The sequence below is a fragment of the Tamandua tetradactyla genome, chromosome 1, assembly GCF_023851605.1.
Source record: "Tamandua tetradactyla isolate mTamTet1 chromosome 1, mTamTet1.pri, whole genome shotgun sequence".
NCBI classification, from domain to species: domain Eukaryota; kingdom Metazoa; phylum Chordata; class Mammalia; order Pilosa; family Myrmecophagidae; genus Tamandua; species Tamandua tetradactyla.
The window spans coordinates 229,455,368-229,477,621 of NC_135327.1; the positions used below are offsets into that span (position 1 = coordinate 229,455,368).

Genomic DNA, 22,254 nt, shown 5'->3' on the forward strand with positions numbered 1-22,254 from the left:
CTTGAAGGGCTGGAATCTTGTTGACTAATTCTCTCAATCTTTTTTTTTTTTATCTTTGAACATGTTAATCTCTCTCTCAATTTTGAAGGATAACTTGGCTGGATAAAGAATTCTTGGTTGAAAGCCTTTCTCATTCAGGATTTAAAAAATGTCATACCACTGCCTTCTTGCTTCCATGGTGCCTGTTTAGTAGTCTGAAGTCAGTCTGATGTGTTTTCCCTTGTGTGTAGTAGATTGCTTTTCTTGTACTGCTTTCAGGACTTCCTGTTTCTCTTCAACACCTGACAGTCTGATTAGTATGTGTCTTGGAGTGGGCTTGTTCATATTTATTCTACTTGGAGTTTGCTGCGCCTCTTCGATGTGCATATTCATGTCTTTTATAAGCGTTGGGAAGTTTTCTCCAATTATATTTTCAACTAACTTTCCCAACCCTTTACTCTTCTCTCCCCCTTTTGGGACAGCAATAATTATATATTTTGCACCTCTTGTTGTCCATCATTTCCCTAAGATCCAGTTGCAATTTTTCTGTCTTTCTTGCTGTTTCTTCTTTTGTGTGCTCTAGTTCTATTGTTCTATCTTCTAGCAAAGTTATTCTTTCTTCTGCTTCTTTGAATCTGCTAATGTCTCCAGTATATTTTTTATTTGATCTATTGTATCTTTCATTTCTATGAGAGCTGCCATTTTTCTATTTAACCTCCTGAATTCTTCTTTATGCTCTTTTGGTGTCTTCCTAATATCCTTTATTTCTTTATAAATATCCTTGAGTAGTTCCATATTCTGTGTCTCCTCTGGAATTTTGATTTGGTCTTTTGGCTGGGCCATTTCTGCTTGGATCTTCAGTGCTTTGTGATTTTCTGTTGTGTTCTGGGTTTTTTTTTTTATCTTGATATGGTTATTATGCAAGTTGGTTCCCTTTACTCTTCTAAAGTTTCGCATTTACTTAGTTTTTGTTGAATGTTTCCTTTTACACTTTGTTGGTTATTCTCGGCTGAGTCAAGGTCCGGATCTCATGTAGAGGGTATGGTCCAACTTAAGGGTCTGTCAGAGGCTAGGCTGGAGTGCACGGGTAGTCCGGTGGCGGAATGGCTGACTACCATGCGGGAGACCCAACCTCAACTCCTAGCCCCTTCTCCCCACTAGGTGGCAACCCTGAGGCTCCTGCTCACTCACACTATCCCCTCCTGTCTGGTGCAGCCAACCTGCACTTACCATATTCAGCCAGCAGATGGCAGGCTGCAGTCTCCATCTCCCTCAGCTCCGCCCCTCCTGGCTGGAGTGTTGAGGTCCGCCTGCTCATCAGTGGGACTACACCTCCAGGGGAGCTTCTCCGGCCAGGGGCATCTGGCCAGTGGGTCTCTGCTGGGGGACGGGGGAGCGGACCAGTGCGTGGGGGATCAGCTGATTAGCTGATCCACACTGTTGGTGGGTCTGCCAGACACTGAGACTGCTGGCAGGCTTTTTCTGCACCCAACAGGGTGACCACTGCCCCTAGGCCGAGGCCTGCCCTGTGGTGGACAATCACCGGCCTCCAGGCTCCCTGTGGGTGCTGCCCACTGCAACCACGTGGGGAGGTTTCCCCAGCTGACAGCTGTGCAGGCTGGAACCCAGGAGGGTCAGTTCCTGCAATTGCACCTCCCCCATGCACCACTGCCCACTGGTGGGGATCCTGGTCACCTGCCCCACTTGCTCTTCTGCAATCCTCCTCCCCCCAAGACTGCCTAAAGACCCTCCTAGACTACTCACACCCTGGAACCTGCAGTCCTGGAGATTTCCTCCCCTTCTGCTATCTTGTTTCACAGAGCAGGAGTGAACCCACTCCACTCCAGTCTGCCATCTTCCCGGAAGTCCCCAGTGATTCTTATATTAGAGTGCCTCCCATTGTTCATCATTTTCCTAAGATCCAGTCCCACTTTTTCCATCTTTCCTGTTGTTTGTTTTTTTGTGCACTCTTGGACAACTGTTCTGTCTTCTAGCTCACTCATTCTTCCTTACGCTTGTTAGACTCTGCTATTATGTGTCTCCAGTATTTTTCTAATTTGGCCTACAGTATCTTTCATCTCTGTGAGCTCTGCTATTTTTCTATTTAATCTTTTGAATTCTTCTTGATGATCTTCTAGTGTCTTCCCAGTACCCTTTGCTTATTTATAAATATTCTTGAGTAGTATTCTATGATCTGTGACCCCTTTGGCATTTTGATTTGGTTGTTAGTTGGCCTAGTTCTGTCTGTATCTTCACATGCTTTATGTTTTTGTGTTGTGTTTGGGGCCTTTGCTTATCTTAATAAGGTTATTTTGCATGTTGGTTTTTTCTCTCTTCTAAAGTTTTGTATTTACTTGGGCTTGTGTTGAAGGTTTATTTCTGCACTTGGTTTGTCAGTAATTCCCTACCAAATCAAGGCCTGGATCTCATGTAGGAGGTGCAATTCTACTTGAGGGTATTTTAAAAGCTAAGCCAGGTGCACAGGCATTTCAGTGACAGAACTCCTACCTGCCACATAGGAGACCTGGGCTTGACTCCTGGCCCATGCACCCCTGAAAAATACCACCATAGCAATAGTATGCCCTGAATCTAGGAGACACCCCAAGATATATTGAGAATGAACTCAGACTGGTGCTCTCAGAAGATAAAGAGAAAAAAATGGAAAAGTATAAATAAAAATATAAAAAATAAAGAAAATGAAAAAATGAAAACCTAGGCAGATACAGAGTTTGCCAGACTGCACTTACCACTTCTTCCCAGCCAATGGTGCCACTTCCTCCCCTCAGTTCTGCCCTTCCTCAACTGCGGTAGCCAGCTGGGCAAGATGGGATGCACGGTGGGTGGATGGGTCCCAGTATGTGGGATGAGGCAGCTGATAATAATGCCCCATGGGGTAGCTGGTCGCAGTGCCCGGTGTATCCTCTGCTCATAGCACCTGATGGGATGGCCCTTCACAGTGCCTGGAGAAGAAACCAATTCCAGCACCCAGTCGGCACAGCTTTTCATGGGGAGTGGCCAGGTGTGGCTCCAGGCTCCCCACAGGAGCTGCTGACTGTGGAGCCTTGCAGGGAATGTTACCTGGATAGCTGCTGGAGCAGAGGGAAGGTCCTTTTCCTTGGATCCGCACTTTCCATGCATCACCACCCACCCCCCTGTGGAGTCACGGCTGAACAGACTCACTCTGCTCTGCCCGTCCCAATCTCCCTGCCTCTTTCTACCAGGATCTCCCCATGAAACGCTGAAAACCCTCCTTGATCTCTCACCCCCCCCCCCGGGACTTTTTTCTGTCCCCTCTCGTGTTCTATGGAGCAGGTGCAAACCCACCCTACTCTACTTTGCCATCTTCCCTGAAACCCTTCTCTGCATGTATTTTGGGATGGTTTTGTGGGCCATGTTCTCTGACCTCCATGTGTCCTCTCTCTTCCTCTGTCAGAGAGGCCCTGGCACTGGTCACATCCTATGGCTGAGCCTTTTCCTGGCCTGTTCTTGAGGACACCCTGTGGTGTCACGTCACCTCCTTCCAGATGGGTGGCATTCTAGGGGAGAACACGGCTCATGGGATGGGGCTCTGTGCATGCACGGGCTTCTCGGGATTCATTCAAGCTAGATTGATCATCTTGGGGTCCATTCAAACTTCACTGATGGTCTTGGGGTCCATTCAAGCTAGACTGATGGCTCTCAGTGTCCATTCAAGTTAGACTGATGGTTCTTGGTGTCTATTCAAGTTAGACAGATGGTTCTTGGGGTCCATTTCGAACCAGACTAATGGTCTCACAGTCCATTCAAGCTAGACTAAGGGTCTCGGGGTCCATTTAATCTAAACTGATGATCTCGGGGTCCATTTAATCTAGACTGATGGTCTCAGTGTCCATTTTAAGCTAGACTGATGGTCTTGGGGTCCATTTAAGCTAGACTGATTTTCTCGGGTTCCATTCCACTCTCAACCAAGACCGCGGGAGGGGAGGAAGTACAGAGAGCCAGGCTCTGTGAGCAGGTCAGCGGCGACTGCAGCCTAGAGGGGTAGGAATGGAAGGAGGGAATGTTCACAAGATGAAACTGTGAGAGCAAAATTGTTGTGGTTCTTTAGTATACAGATACCCAGGTTATATTTTAGAAATTATTCTTATGTATAATAACTTAGAATCAGATTTACGTTAAGTAGTGATGACTGTTTTTCATTTTTAAAAGGTATTTTTCAATTTCCTTTTTGCTACGTTTTGGTCAACAAAAGCGTGCCTCCTGTGTGCTCGTAGGTGGCGAGTGACAGAGGGGAAGGTGGTGGCTGGTTGACCCCAAGGCATATCGGGACCACTCAGAACTTTGTGCACATCTGAGTCAGTGATTTTTAAAACGCCACAATGAGCACGTCGGGGGAGAAGATAGAATGATGGCAGAGCCTAGGAATAAGCCTATGTTTACTTGAATACTTCCAAACAGCAATAGGTTCTAAGCCCCTGCAAATATGTTTCACTAGCAGAAGCTCCATCTTTTCCAGGGTTTTCCTTCCCAGGTGGTCTAAGGCCCTCAGGTGTGTTTACCTGCGTTGGTGAGATGGGCCCTGCAGCCGCAGGTCTGGGGCCCTCTCTGGGGGAAGCAGGAGCTCAGACTCCTGTGCTGTGAGCAGTCTCACTTTCCTGTGGGTGGTCTGCTTGGGCTCCCACCCCTCAGGAGGTCTGTGGAGGGGGCTCGAACCTGAGGACTTTAGAGAAGACCAGTCCTGCTGGGATGCCTGCCCAAGATATGAAGGCCAACCGACCTACAAAGAGGAAAACCCACATTTGTGGTGCATGATAAATGCCTGAGAAGGTGAACTCCGTGGGCCGACTTGGCTCAGTTGTTGTGCGAACCTTGACCAGGGCAGTGCTGCTGGACAGTTTTGGCAATGGAGCATCTCCAGAGAGCTGGCTTTAAGTGCAGGAGCAGACCTGGTGGTCCCAACCACAAGAACTGAGGGTTCCAGAGGTCAGAAAACTTTTGGTCTGAAGATTTCAACATCAGCTCTACCAGAATTTCTATTCCTTCAGAGTTTGGCTTTGCCAGCTCCCACAATTGTGAGAACCAATTCCTTAAAATAAAATGCTTTATATACACACGTGCACTTACACAGTGCACATATGCACACATCTGTATTTCTGTGTCTCCTGTCGGTTCCATTTCTCTGGAGAGCCCTGGCACATGTACTTCTTCATTAACACACTTTGTGCAAGAGATGATGGCAGGTGTGACCACAGTTCCAAAGCAGCGCTGGGTGTAGACTCCCTCTCAAGGTGCCTGCTGGGAACCTACCTTGCTTTGAGGACACCTGTGGTCCTTTGGGGCGGCACAGCAGAAGCTGGTGGTCTTAGTGGCAGCTGGCTGGGACGTGGCCCACTGGCTCTGGAGCCTGGGCTGCTGGCATGGCCAGCTGTGGATCCTCCACTCCTGCTGGCCACTGTGACCACCCTGGTCAGTGCAGCCCCTGAGGGGAGGGCGAGCCCCTTGTGGTAAACCCCGAAGGGACAGCGTGGTGTGGGGCAGACAGCTGCAGCCCTCCCAGGGCGCCAGGCAACCCCTCTCTGCAACTCTCTTACCTGTGCACGTCCTCGAGGTTGGGAGATGACCAGGACCAGCCCATTGTAGTCCGGTAGGGAGTTTTTATGACTTTGAACTTGGAAGAGGAAAAGAAAAGGGGTGCAAGCCAGGAGGTTCTCCCATTCTTTAAAGACTTGGAAAACTCAGGGTGCTACAAATCCTGGGGGAAATTACTCGATCCACCCCCACCCCCCAGGCAATGTCCACGCCAAATGAACATGGGTGTGCCAGACCGGGCGTCATCCTCGTCCCATTTGCCAGCAGAGTCTGAATTCTGGGCATTCCATCCAGCCAAATTATTCTGTTTTATTAGTATTTAAATAATATTTAAAAAACTTTTACCAAATAGTAATAACAATCATTTTTGCAAAAAAGAGAAAGTTCTGAGCATTTAAAAAATTTAGAAGCTAATAAAGCATCATGGGAGACAAAGAAATGAATTCAGCTGCATGCATGCATATTTTGGAATATTATGCAGCTGTCAATAGGAATAAGCTGTAGCTCTGGAGCTAGACCAATGGATTTGAGCCCAGACTCACTGAGGCAAGTTACCTCAAGTCTCTGTTCCCCACTTGCCTCATCAACAAAATGGGAAAAATAATTATAACTGTGTCACTGGGTTGCTATGCAGAATAGATAAGAAACCAGCAGATAGTAAGTGATTAGCAAATGCTGGTTGTCCTTACTGTAGACGGATATACAGAGAAGCCAAGATCTCCAGGAACTCTCGTAAGGGGCACGGCAAGCTGTGGGGCGGCACGCGCGTGTGGGACGGGCACCGTCTCCTCTCCAGGTGTGTTCTAGGTCCCCCATCCCACGTGGGGGGGGCGCTGCCTCAGTCACTCTGGAGGGGGGATGTGAGCTGGCAATGCGGTAGCATGTTTTTTCTCCTTGAAATCTTCCCTTTAGAACAGGCTGATGTGGTTTGTATCATTCTTGCCACTGTATCAAATTTGTAATTTTTTTTTAAACACAAGCATTGCTAAAATATTCGTAGAATTAATCTGGAATGTGGAGGCTTAGAAGAAAGGCAGGAGGACTCGGCAGGGCTTTCTTTCTTCCGCTAGATTCAGAAATGCTGTGCGTGTGCATTTCTTGTTGAGATAGGGGTGTGTGTGTGTGTGTGTATGTGTGTGTGAATGATAATACACAATCAAGAAGTGAGCTGAATTTCTCTAATTTACTGGGCATCACTTTGGAGTGACCCTGACGCAAGCTCCGAGTTAGAGGTCTAATCGCGTGAGCCTTTCCAAGGCTGTGGCTCAGGAAATCGCTCTCTAATCCTTTAAATGAGTTCTGATGATTTGTAATTTACGTAGCCCTCAGTTGTAAAAATAGCAATTTTATATTTAACATTTTAATTATTTTATCACATACATATTACTTGTAATTAATCCCTTCTCTGCTCACCACCCCCCACTTGTACCAACCCTCTTATAACTCATCCTCAGAGAATTTTCATTTCAAATAAACCAAAGACGATGCAAGTTTCAGACAGCGTCCTGGCCTGACCACACCCTCTCCACCCCAATTGGTGTTGCAGACACTATTTAACAGGGAGCGTTTATTTACTCCTGTGACAGCGAGAACACCGGACACTTAGGTGCCCTCTTTGTGCGGGCTGCTAATTTGTGGCAGAGCAAGTTGGAAAGGCAGCTTTATAATACCCATAGCTGAGCATTTCGTTTGTGGCAGATTCATCACAGATATAATGAATGCTCAATAATCCCATTATTAACCTAAACTATGATTAATTATTGATTAATATTTAATAATTGATGGGATCAATTATTACTATTAGTGGATGATAGTATCCCTATTTTACAGGTGAGGAAGCTGAGGTTGGAGCAGCTAAGTGCCTTATTTAATAATGAGCAAAGCTTGGCTTGTGACACCCCGAGCCTGCAGCTCTCTTCAATGGGGTGCTGCCTGCCTTCAGGACTCTGTTGGAGAAGCCATAAAATATCACTAACATGGCTGCCGTGGCACTCCACAGGACTCCAAATGCTGGGGAGGCAGTTTGTGTTTAGAATGCGCCGGCCTCCCTGGCAGTGTCCCGAGAGCTGTGTCCCACCCGGGATCAGTAAATCCCACCCCCTCTGTGGGGGCTAACCCTGTGGGGCGCCTTTGTGGGTACCTGCCTGCAATTTGGGGTGACAGCCTTATGATGTCTCTGGGGCTTGTGTTTGGTGTGTTTTCTCTGCCAGGGCTGTGGCTGGCCCCACACCCCTCAATTTCAGCTCTCTGGGGGCACCTTTTGGGACGCCCCTCTGGACCTCAAGTAAATGTTGTCTCTTCACCCAGTTTGGTGGTGACCCCCTCGGCACTTCGAGCTTTTCCAAGGGGCTGCACACAGGTGGCCCTGGCAGTGGGCAGAGGCAGACGTGCAGGGAAGCCTGCGGGCTCCATGCCAGGCACCTCTGCACAGACCCCTTCCCAGGGGCACGCGTGTGTGTGACAGTGGTTTTTGGAAAATTATACCGAAAGTGACACGGTTTAATCACAGTTGGTTGGGATTGCTGCATCTTTCCCCTTGACTTGTCCCGTTTTCCCTCGAGGTGGTGGCATTGGCGTGACTGTGGGCATTTCTGGGGTCTGGCGATGGGGAAGCTGAGCTGGTGGGGTTTGGGGTGCATGTCCATGGGGTTCACAGGTGCCCTGTGGGGTGCTATTGCTGGGTGTTCAGCGTAGAGCGGGGCCCTCCCACTGTGGCCGCACAGCTCGTGCTGTGACGGGGGTGCCGGTCCAGGGGCTGGCTGTGGGGTCCCTGGTCCCCGCTGGCCTTGCTGGCATGTGGGGAGCAGAAGCGAGCAGAGCCCGACACTCGCCCCTGGACAGCGTCTCCACGGCTGCCGGCCAGCTCAGAGCTCTGCGTGCTTTTCCAGATTTGGTGACGTGTGCAGCGCTGGTCAGCTTTTTAAGATTTGTTGCTTGTTGTGAACTGTCTTCTCATTCTAACTAAATATTTACTCTTGCACTACAAGTTGCATTCTGGGTGTTGTTTCCTTCTTTTTTCTCTTGCATGGGCAGGCACCGGGGATCAAACCCAGGTCTCCAGCATGGCAGGTGACAACTCTGCCTGCTGAGCCACCGTGGCCCGCCCTCCTTTTTCTTAAGGAACATCCCTCCCCAGATGGCATAAGCCTCAGAACTGTGAACATTAAGTCGTGCCCTTGACTTTGGTGGACATTCTTTTCCGGAGGCAGCTGCTCCAGAGAGTCACCCGGGGTGAAATTCTTAGTCCTGCCCAAACAGACACTGATGACGCGGTACAGCAAACAAATTCCCTGTGAGGTGGGAGCAGAGAGGCCAAAACCTGGCCATTCTCACTTAGATCCACTCTTCTTCAAGTTTTGGGGTTTAAGACTTTGGCCAGGTGGAAGTTGACATCCCCTCCTGGGGCTGGAGGTCACCGTGGGGTGAGGTGGGGCGGGGGGCCTGAGCATTACCCCCTAATGCTGGCAGGCCAGATAGAAGGTTCTAGAACTGAGGAGACGGGGGCGGGGAGAGCAGCAGGATTGCTCCTTCCACATCTCTGTTCTTCTCTTTTAGGAACACAGGACGTTCTCTTAAAGAAGCTAATGCTAAGGGCTACCTAAAAACACTGACAGTGGCTACTTCTGGGAGGTCAAAGAGTGAGTTTCATCATTTATAAAAATGTTCATGCATAGTTTTTGATGTTTCTGTAAATAGCATAAATTAGCAAGAATAAAAAGGAAGCCCTGGGGCAGCTCCTGGCCCCTCCTCCTGAGCCGGGAGGGTTTTGTTTCACCTGCCTTCCCTCCTTGTCTCCGCCCTTCCTCCTATCTCCTCTTCTTTTCCTGCGAATAAATGCAAAACAGCTTGTTAGTGTCTTGGTGACTCTACGGAGGACGTCAAAGCTTTATTTTATACCTTTTAATATTTGCACGAGATACACATTTTTAATATGAAAAAAGACATAGGCTAGGAGGCAGTTCTTTGACTTTAATTTTTCTTATGTTTGTGCAGGAGATCCACGCCAAGGGAAATTCATGAGTAAATTACCATTTAGCTGTTGAGGGCTGAGGACACTGAAGCAGAAATTAGGATCTAATTATCTGTCTATATTATTGTCATTCAAGACACGAAACTGCCTCGTTTCATAATTGTGGGGAAAGTCTATCCTGTCTGCCTCAAGTCCCTCACTGCTAGGCGGTTGCGAATTTTCTGGAAGTCCAGGAGAGGCGATCTGGCTGCTTTTAGGGAAGCACCCTTCCTTCACCCCCAGAGGCTAGCTAAGTCCAGGCTTGGACGTCCTCTCAGCCAGAGCAGTGACAAAGAGCTATGGGGCTGCGTCAATATTCGCTAGTACTTTTAAGGACAGAAACATTTAGAATAAAAACGGGATAATTTGCTTTCGAAATAAAGCCCATTTCCACTGCAGTTAAAGGCCGTTTCACAGTGTCTAAAGCTTTACTTTCTTGCCCCACCAGCTCACCCTGACCCCTCTCTGTGGCCTCTCGCGACACTGCCCTTCCAGGTGGAAGGGTTCCCCTCCCCTCCACCAGCAGCCCCCCTCTCTCCCGTCCTTTCGCACACTCGCTGTCTTGGGTGAGTTGAGACCGGGCACTGGGCATCCTGCTTTCCTAAAGACCCACGGCAGTTTGCCACAAAAACAAATCCAAGTTAAAGGACATTAAACCACTAAGTGAAATTGCCTGCGAAACCTACCTTTTCCTGCATTTTTAAACTACCGTGGCAGCTCCACAGGGAGCTATAGTTTTCCACCCCCTCCAGGCTTGGGGAGGTCAAACGTGGAGCCCTCTTGGGGTACCCACTGCCCTCCTGAGCTGGCCCCGCAGGGCTCCCGGGCCGTGGGGCGCTCCACTGGGCGCAGAAGCCCTGAGAACGCAGCGGCCGTATCCCCTCCAGTGCCGCGGGCTGCATCAGCGCAGCGCCAGACGTTGTGACAGGTTTTGATGGAATTGAGCTAACTGCCTGAATGTTTTGAAGTATTGACACAGCAGCTGAAAGAGTGAGAAATATAGCCAAGCCAGCTATTTGGTATGATGAAAAAAATGGCATGTCTTTAAAAAATGAGACAAGATTAGAGGTGTGAGAAGGCAGGGAGATTTGGGGGCCCTTGGGAAGCCCTTGCTGGAGGCCCGGCTGCGGAAGCGACCAGAAAAGTGGGCTAAAGGGCCATTTTACCCTTTTTTACCAAAACATCCTTAACTTAGGCAGACACGACGGAAGGAGGAAGTAGAAAGTTTCACAACACCTGGGCAGTGCTGGGGGTGTGATCATTCATTCTGTCCTATCGGCCGCCGTCTTTCTTTCATCCCCTCCTCCAACTGTGCAGCTGGTGGGGAGCTGTCCCCAGCCTGGTGCCCAAACACGGCCGCTGCTGGTCATCTTTGTAAGGAGAGTTGGGGCAGGGGGCGCATGATCGGAAAATATCTGTTCTTCAGTTAGTTCTCATTGCTTTTTCTTAAAAAGTGAAAAAATGTTTTTACATTACAGGTAGATATAAATCTATAGTTGTTACATATGCATAGCAAATAGTGTATACAGTATCATAGGTATGTAGTATTTTCTCTGCGTGTGTGTGAGAGGGAATGCTGTGTGCACACATACAGTATGTAATGTATATACACATATGTGTGTGCATGTGTGTATATACACAGTTGAGCCTCATAATTTGTAGGAGTTGTGTGCTATGAAGTCACTGAAAACAGCAAATTAGGGACTACTGACCCATAGCTCCTGGGAGAAGTGCAGGGTTAGGTGCCTGCGAGACACTGGTCACATTCTCATCAACCGATAACACACAGCCCGCTTTATGTGGACTTCTGCTGAAAGACACTTTATTCCATACGTGTCATTGCTTCATTAACGACGCTGGAACTCAGGCCTCAGCTTGTCCAGCTCACATACTTTCTCTGAACGGCACATCCCTGCTGCCTTGCCCTTTGGAGCCTCTAGCACTCAGCACCGCACTTGGGGACCATATTAGACAGAAAAAAATCAGCAACGAAAACCTCAAAACGAGAAAAGCGTGGCACCTACTACCCCGTGAAGACAGCCCTTGTTTGCGGCATGCGAGCAGAAGCGAGAGGACAGTGTCCGAGAGGACAGAGTCCTGCCTCGTGCCACCTCAGCTGAGGATGCGGAGTGGCCGACGGTAGCATTTTGCCACTCTGCATGTGTGCAGATGCCCACGAAGCACTGTGGGTGCTGCCTGTGGTGCTGCAGGTAGGTTTCTGGGGAAGACTAACTGGTAAGCAACAACTCGGTGAATAATGGTGATTGCATGCGTGTGTGTACGTCTGAGTATTATATGTCTATATACAGACGTATATTTATAAATACATGTGTACATAGCTGAAGAGAAAGGGCGGTGAGAAACGAATAATGGAGAATGGAGTACTTTTAACCTGAGCAAATTCCTCAGAGTAAATACACTTGATCATTTCGGAACGTTTTGGACTAAGTGTCAGTGACAAGTTCTGTGCTTCCCCAAGTACGAGTTTCCCACCATGGAATAAACTCTTCCAGGGCTACAGGTCGGTGTCCATCACTATAAAGGCCGCCCGTCCCCTCGAGGACCGTCCCCCCTCCAACAAGAAGAGCTCCCCAGGTCGGGGCCTACTCAGTTCGAGGAACATTCCACCCAGCAGAATTTCCCTTCTGTGCACGTACTCCCCGAGCTTCGGACGCTGTTGTCCGTGGCCGCGTCCCTGCCTGGGCAGGCAGCTTTCCAAGGACCTGCTCAGTCCCAGCTGCCTAAAGGGTTTGACTGTTCGCATCAAGCAATTTGTGAAATGACCACTCGCACTTCTTTTTGACTCCAGGCCTTTTCTCCGTTGTTGCCCTGTCTGTACGGACCCAGGCCCCAGGCCCCGTCTCTCGCCCATCCCCCTCTCGGCTCTGTCACACCCACTTCATGTCAAAGGAAACCTGGCCGACGACATGAATCGTGCTGTTTTTTTGCCACGCTACTTTATAGTGTCTCCAAAGAGCCTAGAGGGCACGTTTGAAACCGTAAATGCAACCAGCTAAAATGAACTCCTGCTGGCTGGGATGGTTATAAATGTCAAGCTACAAGATTTTAAAGAGTTATGGTCGCGCATGCATAGCTCATACGTTTATAGGCCTTATCGAGTTGGGAGATAATGACAATCACATGTTGAGAATCGAATATGACATCTTAACGTGCGTTCTTCCTCTGTAAGTCTCAGCAGTCCAGTTACTGAAACTTAAAAATGTAACACTGGGGCACGTGACTACGGAAACAGTGGGAATAATTAACACTAAAGTTCTTAATCTTCTTACAGGCCATACGAACACATAGGAGAATAGGGATAAAACATACTTGACAAGGCTTTCAATTGAACAATTTTCACTTTTGTTTTTAAAAATGTATACATTCCTACTTTAAAATGCCTGCTGTGTTAACCGCCTAAGATTAATTTTATTTCTCTGTCTTGGTACAATGAGATAAAACGTTGTCAAATCTGTTAGCCAAATACGTATTGTGTGGAAGCCTGTGGTTTATCAGACAGGATGCTTTTCCTAAAGGAAGAGAAGGTCCATCTCAGATCATCTTCAGCAATAAAAACATTGGCTGACTCGAATTAACAAGAGGGAGGTGAGCTTTGGAGTCAGCTTCACCCAGCGGTCCTGGCTTTGTTTTGGGGAAGTCTCTCCGCTTACCCTCCTTTCGGTATTGGTTTAATTCTTGATTGGTTCTCTTATCCTGACACCATTGATAATAGCACTTCCTGATTCTGCGTGAAAAAGGTATGTGCCAGTTGGGGATGTGTTCTGTTGAGAAACAAAAGAATGGGGTAGGGGAAGATGAGGCAGGAAGGGGAAGTAAAAGAGAGAGAGAGAAAGAAAGGGTGAGCCATGCGGTGATGCTTACAGAGTTGGCCATCTGTCACGAGCTTTAACAAGTCTGGGCTGGGGCTGTCCCAATGGCACGGCAGTATGATGGTCCCTGCTGGTCCGAGGTCCTTTCCACCTTTCTGCTTCCCCAACTATGCCATACAAGCCTCTTTCCTTCTGCTTGTCACCTCATGGTCTCAAGGTGGCTGCTGCACCTCAAGTGCCCCTGTCTCTTGTCCAGGGAAAAGGCGAGTCTGTCCTGTTGTATCAAAAGAAAAATTTTCTTGGCAGATAGATCCAGGCCACTTCTGTTCCTGGGTCACTGGCAAGTATGGGGCCAATCGGTCACCATGGCCACACATCTAGCTGCCTACAAGATGCTTCTTTCCCTTCTTCCTTACCAACAGAAACCTCCCATCTTTCAGAGAGGCTGTATGCCTATAAAAAAGACATACAGAAGATGGCGGCTTAGTAAGGTACGCGCGTCTTAGTTCCTCCTCCAGAGCAACTACTAGGTGACCAGAAACAGTGCAAAACAGCTCCTGGGGCCACGGCAGGGAATGGACACACAGCGTACCCCAGTCTGGACTGGCTAGACCATCTGCGAGACTCTGCTGCGGTGAGCTCCCTGAGCGGCGCGCACTTCCCTGGGCCGCAGCGGCCGGTGGCCGGCGCCCCTCCCTCCCTCCTTCCCTGACCGGCTGAGAGTCTCGGAGACGCAAGTTTCCCATGCCGTGGTGGCTGGCGCCCCTCTTTCGCGGGCAGCTTCCCGGACCGGCTACGAGTATCAGATCAGCAGGCTCCCCAAGCTGCGGCGGCCGGTGACCGGTGCCCCTCCCCCACAGGCGGCTGCCCGGAGGGAGAGGAGGGAGTTTCTGACAGTGGCAGGGACTGGGTCCAACCAAACACCAATAGTGGCATTAATAAAGGAGCCACAACATCTTTTGCTGGTGGGACCCGCAGACAGACAAGTGCCACCTACTGGGCAGGATAAAAAAAAACAGAGTCCAGAGATTTCACAGGAAAGTCTTTCAACCTGCTGGGTCTCACCCTCAGGGAAAACTGATTAAATGTCCAGACGCCAGCAAAAAATAACAAATCACACCAGGAAAATTGAAGATATGGCCCAGTCAAAGGAACAAACCAATAGTTCAAATGAGATACAGGAGCTGAGACAACTAATTCTGAATATACGAACAGAAATGGAAAACCTCTTCAAAAACCAAATCAATAAATTGAGGGAGGACATGAAGAAGGCAAGGGATGAACAAAAAGAAGAAATGGAAAGTCTGAAAAACAAATCACAGAACTTATAGGAATGAAAGATACAGTAGAAGAGATGAAAAAAACAATGGAAACCTACAATGGTAGATTTCAAGAGACAGAGGTTAGAATTAGTGAACTGGAGGATGGAATATCTGAAATCCAAAAAGAAACAGAAACTATAGGGAAAAAAATGGAAAAATTTGAGCAGGGGCTCAGGGAATTGAATGATAATATGAAGTGCACAAATATATGTGTTGTGGGTGTCCCAGAAGGAGAAGAGAAGGGAAAAGGAGGAGAAAAACTAATGGAAGAAATTATCACTGAAAATTTCCCAACTCTTATGAAAGACCTAAAATTACAGATCCAAGAAGTGCAGCATACCCCAAAGAGAATAGATCCAAATAGGCGTTCTCCAAGACACTTACTAGTTAGAATGTCAGAGGTCAAAGAGAAAGAGAGGATCTTGAAAGCAGCAAGAGAAAAGCAATCCATCACATACAAGGGAAACCCAATAAGACTATGTGTAGATTTCTCAGCAGAAACCATGGAGGCAAGAAGACAGTGGGATGATATATTTAAATTACTAAAAGAGAAAAACTGCCAACCAAGAATTCTATATCCAGAAAAATTGTCCTTCAAAAATGAGGGAGAAATTAAAACATTTTCAGACAAAAAGTCACTGAGAGAATTTGTGACCAAGAGACCAGCTCTGCAAGAAATACTAAAGGGAGCACTAGAGTCAGATACGAAAAGACAGAAGAGAGAGGTGTGGAGAAGAGTGTAGAAAGAAGGAAAATTAGATATGATATATATAATACAAAAGGCAAAATGGTAGAGGAAAGTATTACCCAAATAGTAATAACACTAAATGTTAATGAACTGAATTCCCCAATCAAAAGACATAGATTGGCAGAATGGATTAAAAAACAGGATCCTTCTATATGCTGTCTACAGGAAACACATCTTAGACCCAAAGATAAACATAGGTTGAAAGTGAAAGGTTGGGAAAAGATATTTCATGCAAATAACAACCAGAAAAGAGCAGGAGTAGCTATACTAATATCCAACAAATTAGACTTCAAATGTAAAACAGTTAAAAGAGACAAAGAAGGATATGATCTACTAATAAAAGGAACAATTAAACAAGAAAACATAACAATTATAAATATTTACACACCGAATGAGAATGCCCCAAAATACATGAGGAATACACTACAAACACTGAAAAGGGAAATAGACACATCTACCATAATAGTTGGAGACTTCAATTCCCCACTCTCATCAATGGATAGAACATCTAGACAGAGAATCAATAAAGAAACAGAGAATTTGAATATTACAATAAATGAGCTAGACTTAACAGACATTTATAGGACATTACATCCCACAACAGCAGGATACACCTTTTTCTCAAGTGCTCATGGATCATTCTCAAAGATAGACCATATGCTGGGTCACAAAGCAAGTCTCAACAAATTTAAAAAGATTGAAATCATACAAAACACTTTCTCAGATCATAAAGGAATGAAGTTGGAAATCAACAAAAGGCAGAGTGCCAGAAAATTCACAAATACGTGGAGGCTGAACAACACACTCTTAAACAACAAGTGGGTCAAAGCAGAAATTGCAAGAGAAATTAGTAAATATCTCGAGGCGAATGAAAATGAAAACACAACATATCAAAACCTATGGGATGCAGCAAAGGCAGTGCTAAGAGGGAAATTTATTGCCCTAAATGCCTATATCAAAAAAGAAGAGGGACTTCCTGGAAGATGGCGGCTTAGTAAGACGCGCGGATCTTAGTTTCTTCTCCAGGACACCTACTAGGGGAGTAGAAACGATACAGAAAGCACCCAAAGCCACAACAGAGATAAAAAAGACAGCGTACCCCATCCTGGAACGGCTGGCTGGCTGAGAGAAGCAGCTCAGGTGAGATCGCCGAGGCGCGCGGGCCTTACCGGACGGGGTGGCAAGCGGCCGGAGTTACTCCCTTCCCCCTTCCCGGGCCGGCTGGGAGAATTGGAGAGGTGGTCCCCTGAAACCAAGGCGACTGGCGCCCACACCACGCGCAGCCCCCGGACCAAGGAGAGAATTGGATCGGAAACCCCCAGGCCGCGGAGAACGGTGACCCCGTGACTCCCGGGGAACGTGCACTCTCTCGGGTGGGCCGCTGCTGCTGGCGCCCTCCTGCCACGCTTGTTGCCCAGGGCCGACTAGGAAATTCGGACGGGCTCTTTCCCTGGCTGCGGCGACCAGCAACCCTCCCTGCGTTCGGACCCTGGGCCGGCTCAAGCCGCTTCGGCTAGCGAACCCCCAGGACGGCGAGAGTTTTCCAAAGTTTAAGGTCCCACAGCACCTTTTACTGGTGGGACCCGCAGACAAACGTGTGCCACGAGCGCCACCTACTGGGCAGGATAAGAAAAACAGAACCCAGAGATTTCACAGAAAAATATTACAACCTTGCTGGGTCCAACACCAAGAGAAATCTGAATAAATGCCCAGACGCCAGCAGCAGAAGATAACTGTCCACACTCAAAAGATTGAGAATATGGCTCAGTCAAAGGAACAAACCAATAGCTCAAATGAGACACAAGAGCTGAGACAACTAATGCTGAATATACGAACAGAAATGGAAAACCTCTTCAAAAATGAAATCGATAAATTGAGGGAGGACATGAAGAGGACATGGGCTGAACATAAAGAAGAAATAGAAAAACTGAAAAAACAAATCGCAGAACTTATGGAAGTGAAGGATAAAGTAGCAAACATAGAAAAAATAATGGATAGCTACAATGATAGATTTAAAGAGACAGAACATAGAATTAGTGAATTGGAGGATGGAACATCTGAATTCCAAAATGAAACAGAAACTATAGGGAAAAGAATGGAAAAATTTGAACAGGGTATCAGGGAACTCAAGGACAATATGAACCGCACAAATATACGTGTTGTGGGTGTCCCAGAAGGAGAAGAGAAGGGAAAAGGAGGAGAAAAACTAATGGAAGAAATTATCACTGAAAATTTCCCAACTCTTATGAAAGACCTAAAATTACAGATCCAAGAAGTGCAGCGCACCCCAAAGAGATTAGACCCAAATAGGCGTTCTCCAAGACACTTACTAGTTAGAATGTCAGAGGTCAAAGAGAAAGAGAGGATCTTGAAAGCAGCAAGAGAAAAACAATCCATTACATACAAGGGAAACCCAATAAGACTATGTGTAGATTTCTCAGCAGAAACCATGGAAGCTAGAAGACAGTGGGATGATATATTTAAAATACTAAAAGAGAAAAACTGCCAACCAAGACTCCTATATCCAGCAAAATTATCCTTCAAAAATGAGGGAGAAATTAAAACATTCTCAGACAAAAAGTCACTGAAAGAATTTGTGACCAAGAGACCAGCTCTGCAAGAAATACTAAAGGGAGCACTAGAGTCAGATACAAAAAGACAGAAGAGAGAGATATGGAAAAGAGTGTAGAAAGAAGGAAAATCAGATATGATATATATAATACAAAAGGCAAAATGTTAGAGGAAAATATTATCCAAACAGTAATAACACTAAATGTCAATGGACTGAATTCCCCAATCAAAAGACATAGATTGGCAGAATGGATTAAAAAACAGGATCCTTCTATATGCTGTCTACAGGAAACACATCTTAGACCCAAAGATAAACATAGGTTGAAAGTGAAAGGTTGGGAAAAGATATTTCATGCAAATAACAACCAGAAAAGAGCAGGAGTGGCTATACTAATATCCAACAAATTAGACTTCAAATGTAAAACAGTTAAAAGAGACAAAGAAGGACACTATATACTAATAAAAGGAACAATTAAACAAGAAGACATAACAATCATAAATATTTACGCACCGAATCAGAATGCCCCCAAATACGTGAGGAATATACTGCAAACACTGAAAAGGGAAATAGACTCATATACCATAATAGTTGGAGACTTCAACTCACCACTCTCATCAAGGGACAGAACATCTAGACAGAGGATCAACAAAGAAATAGAGAATATGAATATTACTATAAATGAACTAGACTTAATAGACATTTATAGGACATTACATCCCACAACAGCAGGATACACCTTTTTCTCAAGTGCTCATGGATCATTCTCAAAGATAGACCATATGCTGGGTCACAAAGCAAGTCTCAACAAATTTAAAAAGATTGAAATCTTACACAACACTTTCTCGGACCATAAAGGAATGATGTTGGAAATCAATAATAGGCAGAGTGCCAGAAAATTCACAAATACGTGGAGGCTCAACAACACACTCCTAAACAACGACTGGGTCAAAGAAGAAATTGCTAGAGAAATTAGCAAATACCTCGAGGCGAATGAAAATGAAAACACAACATATCAAAACTTATGGGACGCAGCAAAGGCAGTGCTAAGAGGGAAATTTATTGCTCTAAATGCCTATATCAGAAAAGAAGAAAAGGCAAAAATTCAGGAATTAACTATCCATTTGGAAGAACTGGAGAAAGAACAGCAAGCTAACCCCAAAGCAAGCAAAAGGAAAGAAATAACAAAGATTAGAGCACAAATAAATGAAATTGAAAACATGAAAACAATAGAGAAAATCAGTAAGACCAGAAGTTGGTTCTATGAGAAAATCAATAAGATTGATGGGCCCTTAGCAAGATTGACAAAAAGAAGAAGAGAGAGGATGCAAATAAATAAGATCAGAAATGGAAGAGGAGACATAACTACTGACCTCACAGAAATAAAGGAGGTAATAACAGGATACTATGAACAACTTTACGCTAATAAATACAACAATTTAGAGGAAATGGACGGGTTCCTGGAAAGACATGAACAACCAACTTTGACTCAAGAAGACATAGATGACCTCAACAAACCAATCACAAGTAAAGAAATTGAATTAGTCATTCAAAAGCTTCCTAAAAAGAAAAGTCCAGGACCAGATGGCTTCACATGTGAATTCTACCAAACGTTCCAGAAAGAATTAGTACCAATTCTCTTCAAACTCTTCAAAAAAATCGAAGTGGAGGGAAAACTACCTAATTCATTCTATGAAGCCAACATCACCCTCATACCAAAACCAGGCAAAGATATTACAAAAAAAGAAAACTACAGACCAATCTCTCTAATGAATACAGATGCAAAAATCCTCAATAAAATTCTAGCAAATCGTATCCAACAACACGTTAAAAGAATTATACATCATGACCAAGTAGGATTCATCCCAGGTATGCAAGGATGGTTCAACATAAGAAAATCAATTAATGTAATACACCATATCAACAAATCAAAGCAGAAAAATCACATGATCATCTCAATTGATGCAGAGAAGGCATTCGACAAGATTCAACATCCTTTCCTGTTGAAAACACTTCAAAAGATAGGAATACAAGGGAACTTCCTTAAAATGATAGAGGGAATATATGAAAAACCCACAGCTAATATCATCCTCAATGGGGAAAAATTGAAAACTTTCCCCCTAAGATCAGGAACAAGACAAGGATGTCCACTATCACCACTATTATTCAACATTGTGTTGGAGGTTTTAGCCAGAGCAATTAGACAAGAAAAAGAAATACAAGGCATCAAAATTGGAAAGGAAGAAGTAAAACTATCACTGTTTGCAGACGATATGATACTATACGTCGAAAACCCGGAAAAATCCACAACAAAACTACTAGAGCTAATAAATGAGTACAGCCAAGTAGCAGGTTACAAGATCAACATTCAAAAATCTGTAGCATTTCTATACACTAGTAATGAACAAGCTGAGGGGGAAATCAAGAAACGAATCCCATTTACAATTGCAACTAAAAGAATAAAATACCTAGGAATAAATTTAACTAAAGAGACAAAAAACCTATATAAAGAAAACTACAAAAAACTGCTAAAAGAAATCACAGAAGACCTAAATAGATGGAAGGGCATACCGTGTTCATGGATTGGAAGACTAAATATAGTTAAGATGTCAATCCTACCTAAATTGATTTACAGATTCAATGCAATACCAATCAAAATCCCAACAACTTATTTTTCAGAAATAGAAAAACCAATAAGCAAATTTATCTGGAAGGGCAGGGTGCCCCGAATTGCTAAAAACATCTTGAGGAAAAAAAACGAAGCTGGAGGTCTCGCGCTGCCTGACTTTAAGGCATATTATGAAGCCACAGTGGTCAAAACAGCATGGTATTGGCATAAAGATAGATATATCGACCAATGGAATCGAATAGAGTGCTCAGATATAGACCCTCTCATCTATGGACATTTGATCTTTGATAAGGCAGTCAAGCCAACTCACCTGGGACAGAGCAGTCTCTTCAATAAATGGTGCCTAGAGAACTGGATATCCATATGCAAAAGAATGAAAGAAGACCCATCTCTCACACCCTATACAAAAGTTAACTCAAAATGGATCAAAGATCTAAACATTAGGTCTAAGACCATAAAACAGTTAGAGGAAAATGTTGGGAGATATCTTATGGATCTTACAACTGGAGGCGGTTTTATGGACCTTAAACCTAAAGCAAGAGCACTGAAGAAGGAAATAAATAAATGGGAACTCCTCAAAATTAAACACTTTTGTGCATCAAAGAACTTCATCAAGAAAGTAGAAAGACAGCCTTCACAATGGGAGACAATATTTGGAAATGATATATCAGATAAAGGTCTAATATCCAGAATTTATAAAGAGATTGTTCATCTCAACAACAAAAAGACAGCCAACCCAATTACAAAATGGGAAAAAGACTTGAACAGACACCTCTCAGAAGAGGAAATACGGATGGCCAAGAGGCACATGAAGAGATGCTCAATGTCCCTGGCCATTAGAGAAATGCAAATCAAAACCACAATGAGATATCATCTCACACCCACCAGAATGGCCATTATCAACAAAACAGAAAATGACTAGTGCTGGAGAGGATGCGGAGAAAGAGGCCCACTTATTCACTGTTGGTGGGAATGTCAAAGGGTGCAACCACTGTGGAAGGCAGTTTGGCGGTTCCTCAAAAAGCTGAATATAGAATTGCCATACGACCCAGCAATACCATTGCTAGGTATCTACTCAAAGGACTTAAGGGCAAAGACACAAACGGACATTTGCACACCAATGTTTATAGCAGCATTATTTACAATTGCAAAGAGATGGAAACAGCCAAAATCTCCATCAACAGAAGAGTGGCTAAACAAACTGTGGTATATACATACGATGGAATATTATGCAGCTTTAAGACAAGATAAACTTATGAACCATGTAATAACATGGATGGACCTAGAGAATATTATGCTGAGTGAATCCAGCCAAAAACTAAAGGACAAATACTGTATGGTCCCACTGATGTGAACGGACATTCGAGAATAAACTTGAAATATGTCATTGGTAACAGAGTTCAGCAGGAGTTAGAAACAGGGTAAGACAATGGGTAATTGAAGCTGAAGGGATACAGACTGTGCAACAGGACTAGATACAAAAACTCAAAAATGGACAGCACAATAATACCTAATTGTAAAGTAATCATGTTAAAACACTGAATGAAGCTGCATCTGAGCTATAGGTTTTTGTTTTGTTTTGTTTTGTTTTGTTTTGATT

The 22,254-nt window shown here is 45.2% G+C and overlaps 1 long non-coding RNA gene across 1 annotated transcript in view; it reads left to right on the forward strand.

Annotated features, from left to right (window-relative positions):
* The window catches only part of LOC143688345 (uncharacterized), a 72,959-nt gene that overhangs the window by 16,829 nt on the left and 33,876 nt on the right, over nt 1-22,254 (forward strand). Inside the window, exon 2 of the long non-coding RNA XR_013177962.1 lies at nt 9,103-9,185. This is a non-coding gene — a long non-coding RNA (uncharacterized LOC143688345). The remainder of the gene's footprint in view (nt 1-9,102; nt 9,186-22,254) is intronic.